The following is a 12,841-nucleotide window of genomic DNA, read 5'->3' as shown; positions in this document are numbered from 1 at the left end:
AGATCTTCAAATATAAATTGCTATTACAGCAAGTCAATCTCAAAAGACTCATGATGGAAAATGCTCTCTGCCTCCAGAGAAAGAATTGATGGAGCCTAAATGTAGACCAAAGCATACTGTTTTTCACTTTCTTTTTTTTTTTTGTTCAAGTTTTCTTTCACAATATGACTAATGTGAAAATATTTTGCACATGATTGCACATGTATAACCTATATCAGATCTCTTACTGTCTCAGGAAATAGGAAGTGGAGGAAGGGAGAGAATTTGAAAGTCAAAATAAAAAAAACCCTAATGTTAAAAATTGTTTTTGCATGTAATTGGGGGGAAAACAAAATATTAAATCAATAGTTATGCCAAAAAAAAGAGGGTCATTGAAACTTTAAAAAAAATGCACAGAAGAGAACAGAAGAAAGTTCAAAAGAACAGACAAGCAGGACAGTTCTGAAAGTAATGTGGAATTTATTAAGTATTTCTAAAAAACCAAAGCAGTATGAAATGGAGATTCATGGACTCATATACAATCTTCTTTTTGTGTTCTACATATAGAAACTTTTTTTCCCTTTTTAGTTTTTAAATCTAGAATAACAAAATTATTTTAAAAAATAACCAATTTGAGCTAGCATTTGTGGAACATGGAGTTCCACAGTAGAGAGGTTGGAAAATTTTGGCTTAAGTAGTTTAGAATCTATACCCTAACCTTGCATCTGGGGCTGAACCACTTTGGGTGAGTGCAGATTTACTTTACCTTCCATCTAGCTGGCCCCAAAGACCAGACTATGTCCACTTAGGCCATTTGCTCTGCTGCCCCGTTTTTCTCCCCACTAGACTAGCACCCTGTGTACTGGACCTCCTGATCCATGCCCCTCATTCCTAGGGAAGTTAAGCGTATCAATTTTGGAACTTTGACCTGGGGCTGAGGCAACTCTAGTGCATGCAAACCTGACTAGCTATATGATAATCCATATTGAGTGGTCCCTAAGCATACTGTGTTTTATATCCCTATCCATAAAAACCATCTTGCGGAAAGGGCATGTCAGTAGGCTCTCCTATGAATAAAGTCATCATCTTTGTGACTCCACAGACCAAAATTCCTTGCCCAGGCCTTCATTCCCCTATGTGTTATCTTCCTTTACTGGAATATAAATATCTTGAGAGCAGATCCTGTCTCACTTCTTTTATTTATATCCCCAGTGCTTAGTAGAGTACCTGGAACTCATTCATTAAGTACTCTCATAGATACTTTTTCAAATTCATTCACCTGTTGTTTGGTGTTTTGGAGTAAGTGCCATGCAGTTCTGTCTGTGACTGTCTGTGGGTTAACCTACTTTGTTTAATGTTTGAATCACTGCTTGTGATGAGGTGGAATGGGTTTTGAAAAAGAGGGGAATGCACTTGCCCAAGGTCACACAGGTCATGTGTGATACAGTATTATAGGACCATAGAGTTAGAAGGGAACTCAGATGCCATCTGGTTCATTTTCCTCACTTTACAAGAAAGAAAGTTGGGGTCCAGGGAAAGTAAATGATTTTCCCACAGGTCACACAGATAATTAATGGTTAATAGGATTAGAATTCAGATCCTTTGATTCTAAATCCAATGTATTTTTCATGGCATCAGTGTGTTTAACATTAACTGCACAATTGTGACCCCTTAGCTTTTAGGATGGACCTGTGGTCATTTTGCCTAGCATCTTCCTAGGATTTCCTCCTGTGCCTGTGTGAAACACCTAGATGGGCAAAGCTACCAAAACAGCCCTGGTCCAATACAGTAGGAGATTGAGAGTATTAGCAGTCAGGTTCATTTTCCCAGGGTAAGACCAGGCAGGGTAAGTGCGAATTTTCTGCTCTTGGTATACACTGTGAAAGAGTAGTTTGATATTTTCTGCTTAGCCCCAAAGAGTAAGACAAGCAGCAGTGGTGCTTGGGGAGGGAGAACAGGGAGTTACAGAGGGGCACATTCTGGCTAGATGTCCAGAAAAACATCCCAATTATTAGAGTTGTCCAAAAGTGGAATGGGTTACCTCTGTAAGGTAGTGAGTTGACTATCACTAGAGATCTTTGCATGGATTTTAGATGATTATTTGCCAGTGGCTGATGGATTTCTGTATATGTCTACATTGGAATATATGACCACTAAGTCTAACTTTTCTTCTAGCTCCGAGATTTTCTCAAACCATTCTACTTTTCTTTTGTTTTAGTCTAATTTTAAATGATAACTGAATTCTGTTTTGTCCATAGTAGATGAATAGAATTAGCTTCCACGCTTCCTTCAAGATTCAGCTCAAATTCTGTCTTTTGCAGTAGGCCTTTTCCTGGTCACTCCTTACCCCCATTCCCCAAGTTCCTTCCCTCTGAGATTACATCTCATTGATGCTGTATACATCTTATATGTACATATATGTTTGCATGTTGTTTCTCCTTCTTTAGGTTGTGATTTCCTTATGAGGCAGGGGCTATTTTTGTTATTCCCCATATCTTCAGGGCATAACACAGTGCCTAGCACATAGTAAGCCCTTAAATGATTGTTCAATGACTAATTGATCTTAACTAAAGTGTCATGAATAATAATTGTGAAAATTTTAAGGTTTTGAAAGCATTTTAATGTACATTATCTCATTTAATCTTCACAACAACCCTGTGAGGTGTATACCACAGGTATTATCATTCCTGTTTTACAGATGAGGAAGCTGAGGTATACAGAGGTCTGATGATTTGGCCACTCAGGCTGTAAGTCTTGGAAGATCACATTTGAACTCAGGTATCTTTTTACTCCCAAGCTCAGCACATTTTTCATTCTCAAGTGTAGGTATTCATTAGTGTTTTATCTTTGTTTTGCTTTGTTCTTAATTTAGTTATTTAAAATCTGATCCTTTATTTACATGACCTAAGGCATGTGTCTCATATTTTTGTCTTTAATAGAAAATATATTTAAAATACTGTTTAAAGAATTGGGTTTAATTCTATAAGATGACTATGGTAATAAAGATTCCTGGACCATAGCAAATGTGCCCCTCCTTCCCTCTGATTAGAAAGAGTGGAGGCTAGAAATCAGAGAGTTCCTCTTAAATCCTCTAAGGAGGGATTCCAGGGCAGACATCACATCACTTCCCGATTGTCTGTTCACCTGGACTTCTCCAGGAACTCATCTTCCTGAAATATCAAATCAGCTTTGAAATACCTCTTTATTCCTCCTGAGTACCCCCTTGGGTCCTTCCCTTCCTGGCTAGAGGACTTTATCATGCTCCAGCACTGGGTAACTGTTATTTCCTCTCCATCCCCTCCTTTTCCATCTTCTTTTTATGTGTTGTCTTCACCTGTTAGATTGTAAGCTTCTTGAGAGCAGAAACCACCTTTTACCTATCTTTGTATTCCCAGCACTTAGGACAGTGCCTGGCACTTGTAAAGGAGTTGCTTAATACATGATTATTGACTGACTAATAAATGTTTATTAAATTAAATTGAATGGCAATTGAATAGTGACCAATTGTTTACACTTTTATTTATCTTATATATGGTTTTAATATTTGCTTCCCATACCAAATCACAGCCCTCAGTACTTTGTATTATAGTTTTTGTTTGTCTTATTTTGCCAACCAAGCTATTAGTTTCTTTTTACATCTTGTCTTTATTGATGTCCTCTGTTTTTAAATCACCTGAATTTCTGAATATATCTCTCCCCAATACCCTACCCAATGAGCCATCCCTTGTAAAAAATTTAAAAAGCCAAGAAAAAAATTTAGCAAAACAAACCAACACACTAACCATGTCTGACATATAATATTCCACACTCTTAGTCCCCTACCTCGTTAAAGAGGGGAAAGAGATGCATTTTTGTGACTCTTCTAGCCAAGCTTGGTCATTAGTCAATTCGATCACAAACATTTATTAAGCACCAATATGTGGCCCTGGTAAAACAAAAGAAAGGCACAAAACAGTCTTTTTAAGGTTTCAAGGAGCTCACAATCTTTTGGGAGAGAAAACATGCAAACAACTATGTACAAACAAAGCACGTACTTTGGAGTATATAAATTGGAGATAATCTCAGAAAGAAGATAGTATAGTTAAGGCTGACTGACCAAGACTTCTTGCAGAAGATGGGACTTTAGCTGAGACTTGAAGGAATCCAGGGAGGCCAGGCATTAGAAACTGGGAGGTGGAGTGTCATGTTCAAGGAACAAAACTGTATCACAGAGTACATGGAGTGCAGTAAGATGCAAGAAGATCAGAAAGGTTGGAAGGGACCAGGCTATGAAAGTCTTTAAAAGCCAAGCAGCATTTTATATTTGATCCTGTAAGCAATAGGGAGCCACTGGAGTTCATTGAACAGGGTGTAACATGGTCAGATCTGTGATCAAGCAAGATAAGTTTGACTGCTGAATGGAGGAGAGCCTGGAATAGGGAGAGACTTGTGGCAGGGAGACCAACTGGCAGGCTATTGCAATGGTCTAGGCAAGAGGTGAAAGGGACCTGCACTAGGGTGGTGGTGGTTGTGTCAGAAGAGAGAAGGGGGCATATATGAGACAGGTTAGAAAAGGCAGGACTTGGCAACTGATTGGCTCTGGGGAGTGAGAGAGACAGAAAGGAGTTGAGGATGCCATCTAGGTTGTGAGCTTGGGTTATCAAGAGGATTGGTATTACCCTCATCTGTAATAGGGAACTTACAAAGAAGATAGTGTTTGAAGTGAAGATAGGGTTAGGATGTCTATAGGATATCCAGTTTGAGAGGTCCAAAAGGCAGTTGGAGATGTGTTTTATCTATAACATCATCATAATCATTACATATGTTCTTTTCCTGATTCTGCCTCAGTCTGTATCAGTTCATATTAGTCTTGCCATGCTTCTTGAAATTTTTCATATATATCATTTCTTATATAATAATAATTATCTGTTACATTCATATATCATAGTGTAATTAGTCATTTTCCAAGCATTTAGCATCTCTTTTGTTTCCAATTCTTTGCTACCGCAGAAAGTGCTACTTTGACTATTTTGGTGTATATGATATCTTCTTTTCTGTCTTTGACCTCCTTGGGGTGTTTGCCTAGCAGTGGCATTCCTAGATTAAAGAATATACACATTTTTTAGATTGTTAGCATGGGGACTTCTTTTTAAGGAACTTTATCCTAGCTCTGACTTTTATATAGTAATTAGTAAATACTAGAGGGACAATATTGAATAGTGTGGAAAGAATAGTTTACTTGGTGTCTGGGTTTAAATTCAAGCTCTGACATTTGTTAGCACTTTTGTGAGATAGTGTTTTATAAAATCTAAAGACACTATGTAAATGTTGGATGCCATTCTTGTGATGATTATTTGAATTGAATTGGTTTAGTTTGTTTAATTTTTGCATTTACCAGGCCTTTTCTGTCTTTCTTAGCATCTTAGTTCTCTTCTGCTTCTTCCAGATAGCTAGAATGGACACAAAATTATAGAGGAGAAAGATGAAATTCGTATTAGTGAATTTGGCATTTTTCATAACATTGTGGAAGGAAGTGATTGAGATAGTTGACTAATCTTTAGAGATCAGTAGTATATTTACTTTTTTCTGGTATCTTGGTCCTTGATTACTGTGGATAATTAAGAATTGACTGTATAGTTATGGAGGTAAAAAAAATCATAAAGATAGTCCATTTTGAAAAATTCCATTTATACGTTTGGCTCTTGAATTGGCTGTACTTAGCGGACTGTGCGTAGCTGAATATAATATGGATCTCAGTGTAGTGGTCAGTATGGGCTTAAGTACTTAAGTAACAACCCCCTTCAAATACTACATTTTCAGCAACTTGGCTCCATTAAGCATGTGCAATTAAGAAAGCAAATGGCAAATTTGCTAACACATCAATGAAATATTTTCATTCTTAGACTTAGAAAGCAAAATTTGACTGTTCTTTGCCCTCCCCCTCCCCTATTAGAAATACTATAAACACCAGAGAGAATAGGATGACCTTAATATTTGCTTTCCAGACTAAATCACAGCCTTGAAGCAGTTATTTCCCACTGAATAAAAAGTTTAATTTCACGCCCTGATTAGTGCTAGTACGTGCAGGTGGATATTTATTTTATGCAGCTTAACTGATCTGCTTTTGCAAATTACTTGCCAGCCAGCAGGGCTATAATTTCTTATGAGTAGTTGGTGGTAAATTATAGTTCTCATTAGTAAAGTATAAAAAAAAATTGTGAGGAGGTGGGGGTTGAAATTAGCCATCAAGCTTTGACCAGACCAGAATTTTTCTAATAGCATTCATGAGAGATGCACAAATTTGTTGTAGATCACCACCACAAAACAGTACATGAAACAGTTTAAAAAAGAAGAAAAGATTGTTTTCAGGTGATTTGAAAATCCATTCAGAACAAAATGTTTAAAGATCAGATGGTTAAAATGTTAAGAAAAGGGTTTTCTAGTAATAGTGAAACTGGAGATATTATAGTAAATATTAGATAGGAATAGAACTAAAATATAAATAGGTCTAGGACATAATTTAGAAATGAAACTATGAAGATTTTGATACTGGAGGATTAAATTAGTGATATTTATTGAATTAGAAGTAATGAAGTTGTTTTTCTTGAAATACTCTACATAAGTTAAAAATAAGTATATGAAATGGAACAGTTACTAGAAACAAAAAGCTGACCTCGCAGATAAGTGGGTCATTTATCCACTTTTTTCTTTCCCCCACCACAATAGAAATAGTATAGTAGCTTTCTTCTTGTCTCACTCTGAGGCCTCTCTATCTTTCCCTGAGAGAGAGAGAGAGAGAGAGAGAGAGAGAGAGAGAGAGAGAGAGAGAGTGTGTGTGCGCGCGCGCGCGTGCACGGGGGAGTGGAGGGATTGGGAAGGTTTTATTTTCTACTGCCATTTGCTTGAGCCCCCATCAGTTGTATTCCTTTCAGTGTTGGGTGCCAATGATTAACATCCTAATTCCATTTAACCACTTAGCATCAGTGAGCTTTTACAGAGGAATATTTAACTCAAAAATAGCAAAAACAAAAGTACAAATATTTCTCAGCACCTCAGAGACGTACTCTTCCTTATCCTGCCTCATTCTCTAGAGAGAGTGGTCTCACTCTTAGTGTCTACGTAACATTGATTTCACCAAGTTTATGTATGGTTGTAGCATGACCACTGCATGAATATCTACCTAAGCTCCTTCTGGGCTGAGTCTGGAAAGTAATATCTTGCTCCTCAGGGCATTGATGTTAGACTGGCTACATAAGCTAGTATAGACTACTGGGGGATTGCTTTCCTGACCTTTTGAAACTCACCAGGTTGGAGCCTCCAAAGAAGAACAAGTGGCAATACAAAAAGACCAAGGCCCATTTCATGTTGCCACATGTTAGCCTCAGCAGGGAGAAGGCCCAAGTCCTCTTATAGGATTCTCTCTTACCAGACACCCTCACAAATGAGTCAAACCAAGATCTAACAGTTGAAGAGAATGAGGTTAAGGCACTTGAGGCCTATCTGAACGTATCCCAAGTTTTGGTTTCTTAATTCTAACCAAAGAGCCTGTCCATCATGTGGTTATCAAACCAGAACCATTTACAGAATGTCTTCACATGCTAAAACGTCTTTCCAATATAGTTCCATTGCATGTCATCACAACTCTGCCTGAAGCAGGTTCTCTATCTTCTCCCATGTGGGGAGATGTCGTCTGAAGTGCTTTGTGCATTTTCCAGTCCCAATTACAGATGTCAAGGGATGGTGATTAGAGGGCTGGCCTTAGAGTCAGGAAGACCTGAAATCAAGTCCTATCTGTGACACTGTCTTTGTAACTTTGCAAGTTACTTAATGGCTCTTGGAACCACTAGTACTCCTTGAGCTTCAGTTCAAATGCTACCTCCTACAAGAAATTTTATGTCACAGATTTCAGGCTCTTCACCGTCCTGATTGTCCTTCAATTTACCGTTGTCCTTCAGCCATGGTGCCCAGAACTGAATATAATATTCCAGATGAAGTCTGACGTGGACCTATAACTCTCTATTGCTAAAAGATATGTCCCCTTTTTAGGTTATAAAAGCTCTACGCCTCTTAATGCAACCCAAAATCATATTCGTTTTTTTGGCTGGCACATCACACTGAGCTTGCTATTTATTAAAACCTCCAGATTTTTTTCAGAATCGCTGTCTATCCGTAGTCCCTTATCTTATACTTGTAAACTGGTTTTGTTTTTTTCTTATACCCAAGTGCAAGACTTTACACTTATTCCCACTGAATTTCACTTTATTAGAATCAGTGACTATTATCTGTTATGTTTACTATACTTCCCAATTCTCGGTCATCTGCAGTTTCAATAAGCATACCATTTATGCTTTTGTCCAGGTCATTGATGAAAGTGCCCAATAGCACAAGGCCAGCCCAGATCCCTGGAGTGCTCCATTGACAATCTTTTGCCACTTGGACAATGAACAATTAACTCTTTTGAGTCCAGCCATCCAACCAGTTCTGAATACATTTGCTTGTACTAATGTCTAGAGACAGCTAGGTGGGGCAGTAGATAGAGCACTGGGCTTGGAGTCAGGAAGACCTGAGTTCATATCGAGCTTCAGATATTTACTAGCTGTGTGACTTTATTTTTTTAAAATTTTAATTTATTTGTTTTTAGTTTTTAACATTCACTTCTATAAGATTTTGAGTTCCAAATTTTCTCCCGTTCCCTCCACTCCCCCTTCCCCAAGACGGCATGCAATCTGATATAGGCTATACTTGTACAATCATATTAAACATATTTCCACATTATTCATGTTGTAAAGAAGAATTAGAACCAAAGGGGGAAATCATAAGAAAGGAGAAACAAAAAATAGAGAAAAGAGTATGCTTCCATCTGTATTCAGATTCCAAAGTTCTTTCTTTGGATGTGGATAGCATTTTCCATCATGAGTCTTTTGGAATTGTCTTAGATCCTTGTATTGCTGAGAAGAGTTAAGTCTATCAAAATTGGTTATCACACAATGTGGGTGTTACTGTGTATAATGTTCTCCTGGTTCTGCTCACTTCACTCAGCATCAGTTCATGTAAGTCTTCCCAGGTTTTTCTGAAGTCTACCTGCTCATCATTTCTTATGGAACAATAGTACTCCGTTACATTCATATACCACAGCTTGTTCAGTCATTCCCCAACTGATCGGCATCCCCTCAATTTCTATTTCTTTACCACCACAAAAAGAGCTGCTATAAATATTTTTGTAGATGTGGGTCCTTTTCTCGTTTTTATGATCTCTTCGGGATACAGACCTGGAAATGGTGTTGCTGGGTCCAAGGGCATGCACAGATGTATAGTCCACTGGGTATAGTTCCAAATTGTTCTCTCGAGTGGTGGGATCAGTTCGTTTTTTGACTTTAGTCCAATCATTTAACCTCTGTCTGCCTCAGTTTCCTAAAGTGGAAAATGGGGTTAATAACAGCACCCGCTTCCCAGGGTTGTTGTGAAGATCAAATGAGATAATATTTGTAAGGCGCTTAACATAATGCCTGGCATGTGCCAGCACCAGTAGGTATTTGCTTGTTTCCTTTCTTCTGTATGTCTCCATTTTCTTCATAAGAATAATATAAGATACTTTGTAAAAAGCTTTGTCCAAACCTAGGTAAACTGCTGGACATAGTGGCACAAACTTGTGATCTCCTTCTCCAGGAAGGGTAAGGCTGCTAGATCTCTTAAGCCTGGGAATTCTGAGCTGTGATGAGCCAAGTCAGTAGAGGGTCTACACTGTCTGGCACCAAGATAGAGGGGAGGTGGTACCAGGTTGCTTAAGGAGGACAGAAAGGTCCAGGTCAGAAATGGAGGAGGTCAAAGCACCATGCCAGTCAGTAGTGATATTGGGCCTGTGAGTAGCCTTGTACTTTCAGCCTGGGTGAGATGGGGAGACTCAGTCTTTTTATTTTTTTAATTTAGACTCATAGCATTCCCTTCATCTTCTAGTTTAGTAGTCCTGTCTAAAAAAGGGGGTGGGGGAATGAGTTTATTCTGGCATACCCTGTTGAATGAAGTCTTACTGCCTCTTTTTAATCACTACTGTACTTTTTAGGTTTTTACTATCTTTTTCTTTAAAAATTGTTTTAGAATGTTCCCTGGCTCTAGGCTCTCAGACAATATATGTCTGAAACAGAATTTGAACCCAGGTCTGTCAGACTTTCTCTAGTGATTGCTTAGCATTGCTTAGAGAAGTGCTTCATTTATGGTTGGTAAAGAAAGTTCCTCACTGGGAGTTCCCTTTACTGAGGAAGTCAGAAATATGGTCACTGTAAAAAGTATCTACCCACCTTTCCCAGGATTCTTGGGAGGTAACCTAAAGTTAAGTGTAAAGCATTCTGCAAACCCTAAAGAGATCTGTGCAGATGGCACAGGTGTTGTTATATGTTAAAATAAAAAAATGTATTTGGCCTTGGTCATTTAAAATTTAACATCCTCTGGAGTGACTGTATTTTTAAAGCATATATTTGCAAGACCTGTGAATCTTCATAAATCATCATTTTGAGAAGCCAGCAAAATGCTGAGTGTGCTTGTTTGATAGTGTCAGGGAAAAAATGGTGCAGAGATGACTTGACTGGTGGTTATCAAAGTCCTACTGGAACATCTTGTTCTTAATTATCTCTTTCCCTCTATTCACTCAGGCACGCAGCCATAATCTATCCCTGTCTGGGATGATGGAATTTTACTTGTCAGGAGTGTATGGATGGATATATTTAAGTGTTTTAGCTGCCACCACCCTTCGGGTGTTTCTAGGGACCTTTCTGTTTTGATCAGTTGTATTCAAAGAATAGTATGATGAAGCCAGTGGCCAGTAAGGGCAATATAAATCGGTGGATGTGTTGTACATTTGGGATGCTTTGACTTCTCTTTCACATCAATTGTAGATCTGCTTCAGTCATTCATATTTCACAATTCTGGGAAACCTGGGCTGTTTATCTTTTCCTTTTTTCAGGATTTTGGTTTGGACATGCTGGTCCAGCCTCTTGTGCTCATAGTCTAGAATAGTCTAGAACAATGGGCCTTGATTATTTGGGGGCAGTAAAAACCCTCTTGGCTTGTCTAGTCTGCGTATTTGCAATATGATCCTAAAAAAATAAATTTCAGGGGCAGCTGGATGGCTCAGTGGATAGAGCACCAGCTCTGGAGTCAGAAGGACCTGAGTTCAAATTTTACCTCAGATGCTTGACACTTATTAGCTGTGTAACGTTGGGCAAGTCACTGACCCCCGATTGCCTCTCAAAAAAAGAAAAACAAAATCAACCTTCACCAGAATTAATGTAAAGGGTAGTCCACTTCTTGTTGATAATAGCTTTTATATGGTGCTTTATAGTTTACAAAGCATTTTGCATATATTCCATATATGTCTTTTGAACCTCAGTGAAGTTAGGTAGAGTAAATGGCTTTACATGGATTTCCATTTTACCGAAGGAGGAACCAGATGCTTATAGTGAGGTGATTAGCTCAAAGTCACCCATCTAGGCACTTGATGAAATTATCAGTGAGGAATTTTAAAATGAAGATTTTCTCAATCTTCATTCTCCTCAAGCACTCGTAAGCCTTTAACACTCTTGAGCATCCTTTCCTCCTTGATATTCTTTTTCCCTTCTTATTCTCCTGCCTATCTGACTGCTCCTTCTGTTTCCTTTGCTGTTCAGATCACATCCTCTAAATATAGGTATTCTATAAGGGTCTGTTCTAGCTTGTCTTCTCTTCTCCCTCCATGCTACCTCACTTGGTAATCTCATCAGCTCCCATGAATTTAATTACCACTTTTATGCTGATGATTCTCAAGTCCTGTCCTGCCCTATCTTCTCTGCTCACCTCCAGTCTCACATCTCTGACTTCCATTCAGACATCTTGAAGTGGATGTCCAGTAGACATTATTAATTCAAAATGTCCAAAATCAAACTTATTATCTTTCCCCGTAACCCTCCTTTCCTCCCTCAGCCAGTCATGCTGGGTTCCTTACTATCTTTTAACCCCTGTATTCAATCTGTTGCCAAGGCCCGTCAGTTTCACTTTTGCATCATTTCTTGAATATGCCCTGTCTTTCCTATGACACTACCATCACTCTGGTCCAGGCGCTTATCACCTTATGCCTGTTCCAGTGCAATAGCCTGCTTATGGGTCTGCCTGCCTCAAGTATCTTCCCCACACCAGTCTCATCTTCCATGCAGCCATTAAAGTGAATTTTCCTAAAACCCAGGTCTGACCATGTTACCGTTTGACCCCTTTCCCCCACCAAGTAATCTTCAGTGGCTCTTTATCACTTTTAGGTTCAAATTCCCTGGCATGCAAAGCCCTTTGTAGCCTAGCCCCCCTCCCCTTTCCAGCCTTCTTATACTTTATTCCCCAACTTGTGATCCAGTGATCTAGCGACACTGGCTTCCTGGCTGTTCTTCACCAGTCAGCTTCCTTTAAATCCCAACTAAAATCCCATCTTCTATAGCCTTACCTAACACCTCTTAGTTCTAGTGCTTTCCCTCTTATAATCGTTTCCCATTTATCCTATATACATCTTTGTACATATTTGCTTGTTGTTCCACCTCCCCCCTTAGCTCCTTGAGGGCAGGGACTCTATTTTGCTTCTTTTTGTATCCCCTGTACTTAGCACAGTGTTCAGCTCATAGTAGGGGCTTAATAATTGTTTATTGACCGACTATCATGATTTAGCATTGTAGAAGGTCTACCATATCACCTATCAGATTGGCTAACATAACAAAACAGGAAAATGATAAATGTTGGAGAAGATGTGGGAAAATTGGAACACTAATCCATTGTTGGTGGAGTTGTGAACTGATCAACCATTCTGGAGAGCAATTTGGAAATATGCCCAAAGGGCTATAAAAACGTGCATACCCTGTGACCCAGCAATACC

At 38.8% G+C, this 12,841-nt stretch overlaps 1 protein-coding gene across 4 annotated transcripts in view; it reads left to right on the top strand.

The window, feature by feature from the left end:
• BTRC (beta-transducin repeat containing E3 ubiquitin protein ligase) overlaps positions 1-12,841 on the top strand; it is a 191,493-nt gene that overhangs the window by 17,608 nt on the left and 161,044 nt on the right. The window contains exon 1 of one of the 4 annotated variants that reach the window (XM_036734775.1): positions 2,789-2,801. The exons of the other annotated variants lie outside the window; for them this stretch is intronic. The gene's annotated coding sequence lies outside the window, so the exon portion shown is untranslated. Of the gene's footprint in view, positions 1-2,788; positions 2,802-12,841 lie in introns of those variants that run through there. 4 annotated transcript variants of the gene reach the window in all.

This window comes from Trichosurus vulpecula, chromosome 8 (genome assembly GCF_011100635.1).
Source record: "Trichosurus vulpecula isolate mTriVul1 chromosome 8, mTriVul1.pri, whole genome shotgun sequence".
Classification (NCBI taxonomy): domain Eukaryota; kingdom Metazoa; phylum Chordata; class Mammalia; order Diprotodontia; family Phalangeridae; genus Trichosurus; species Trichosurus vulpecula.
This window is presented reverse-complemented; position numbering and strand designations above follow the sequence as displayed.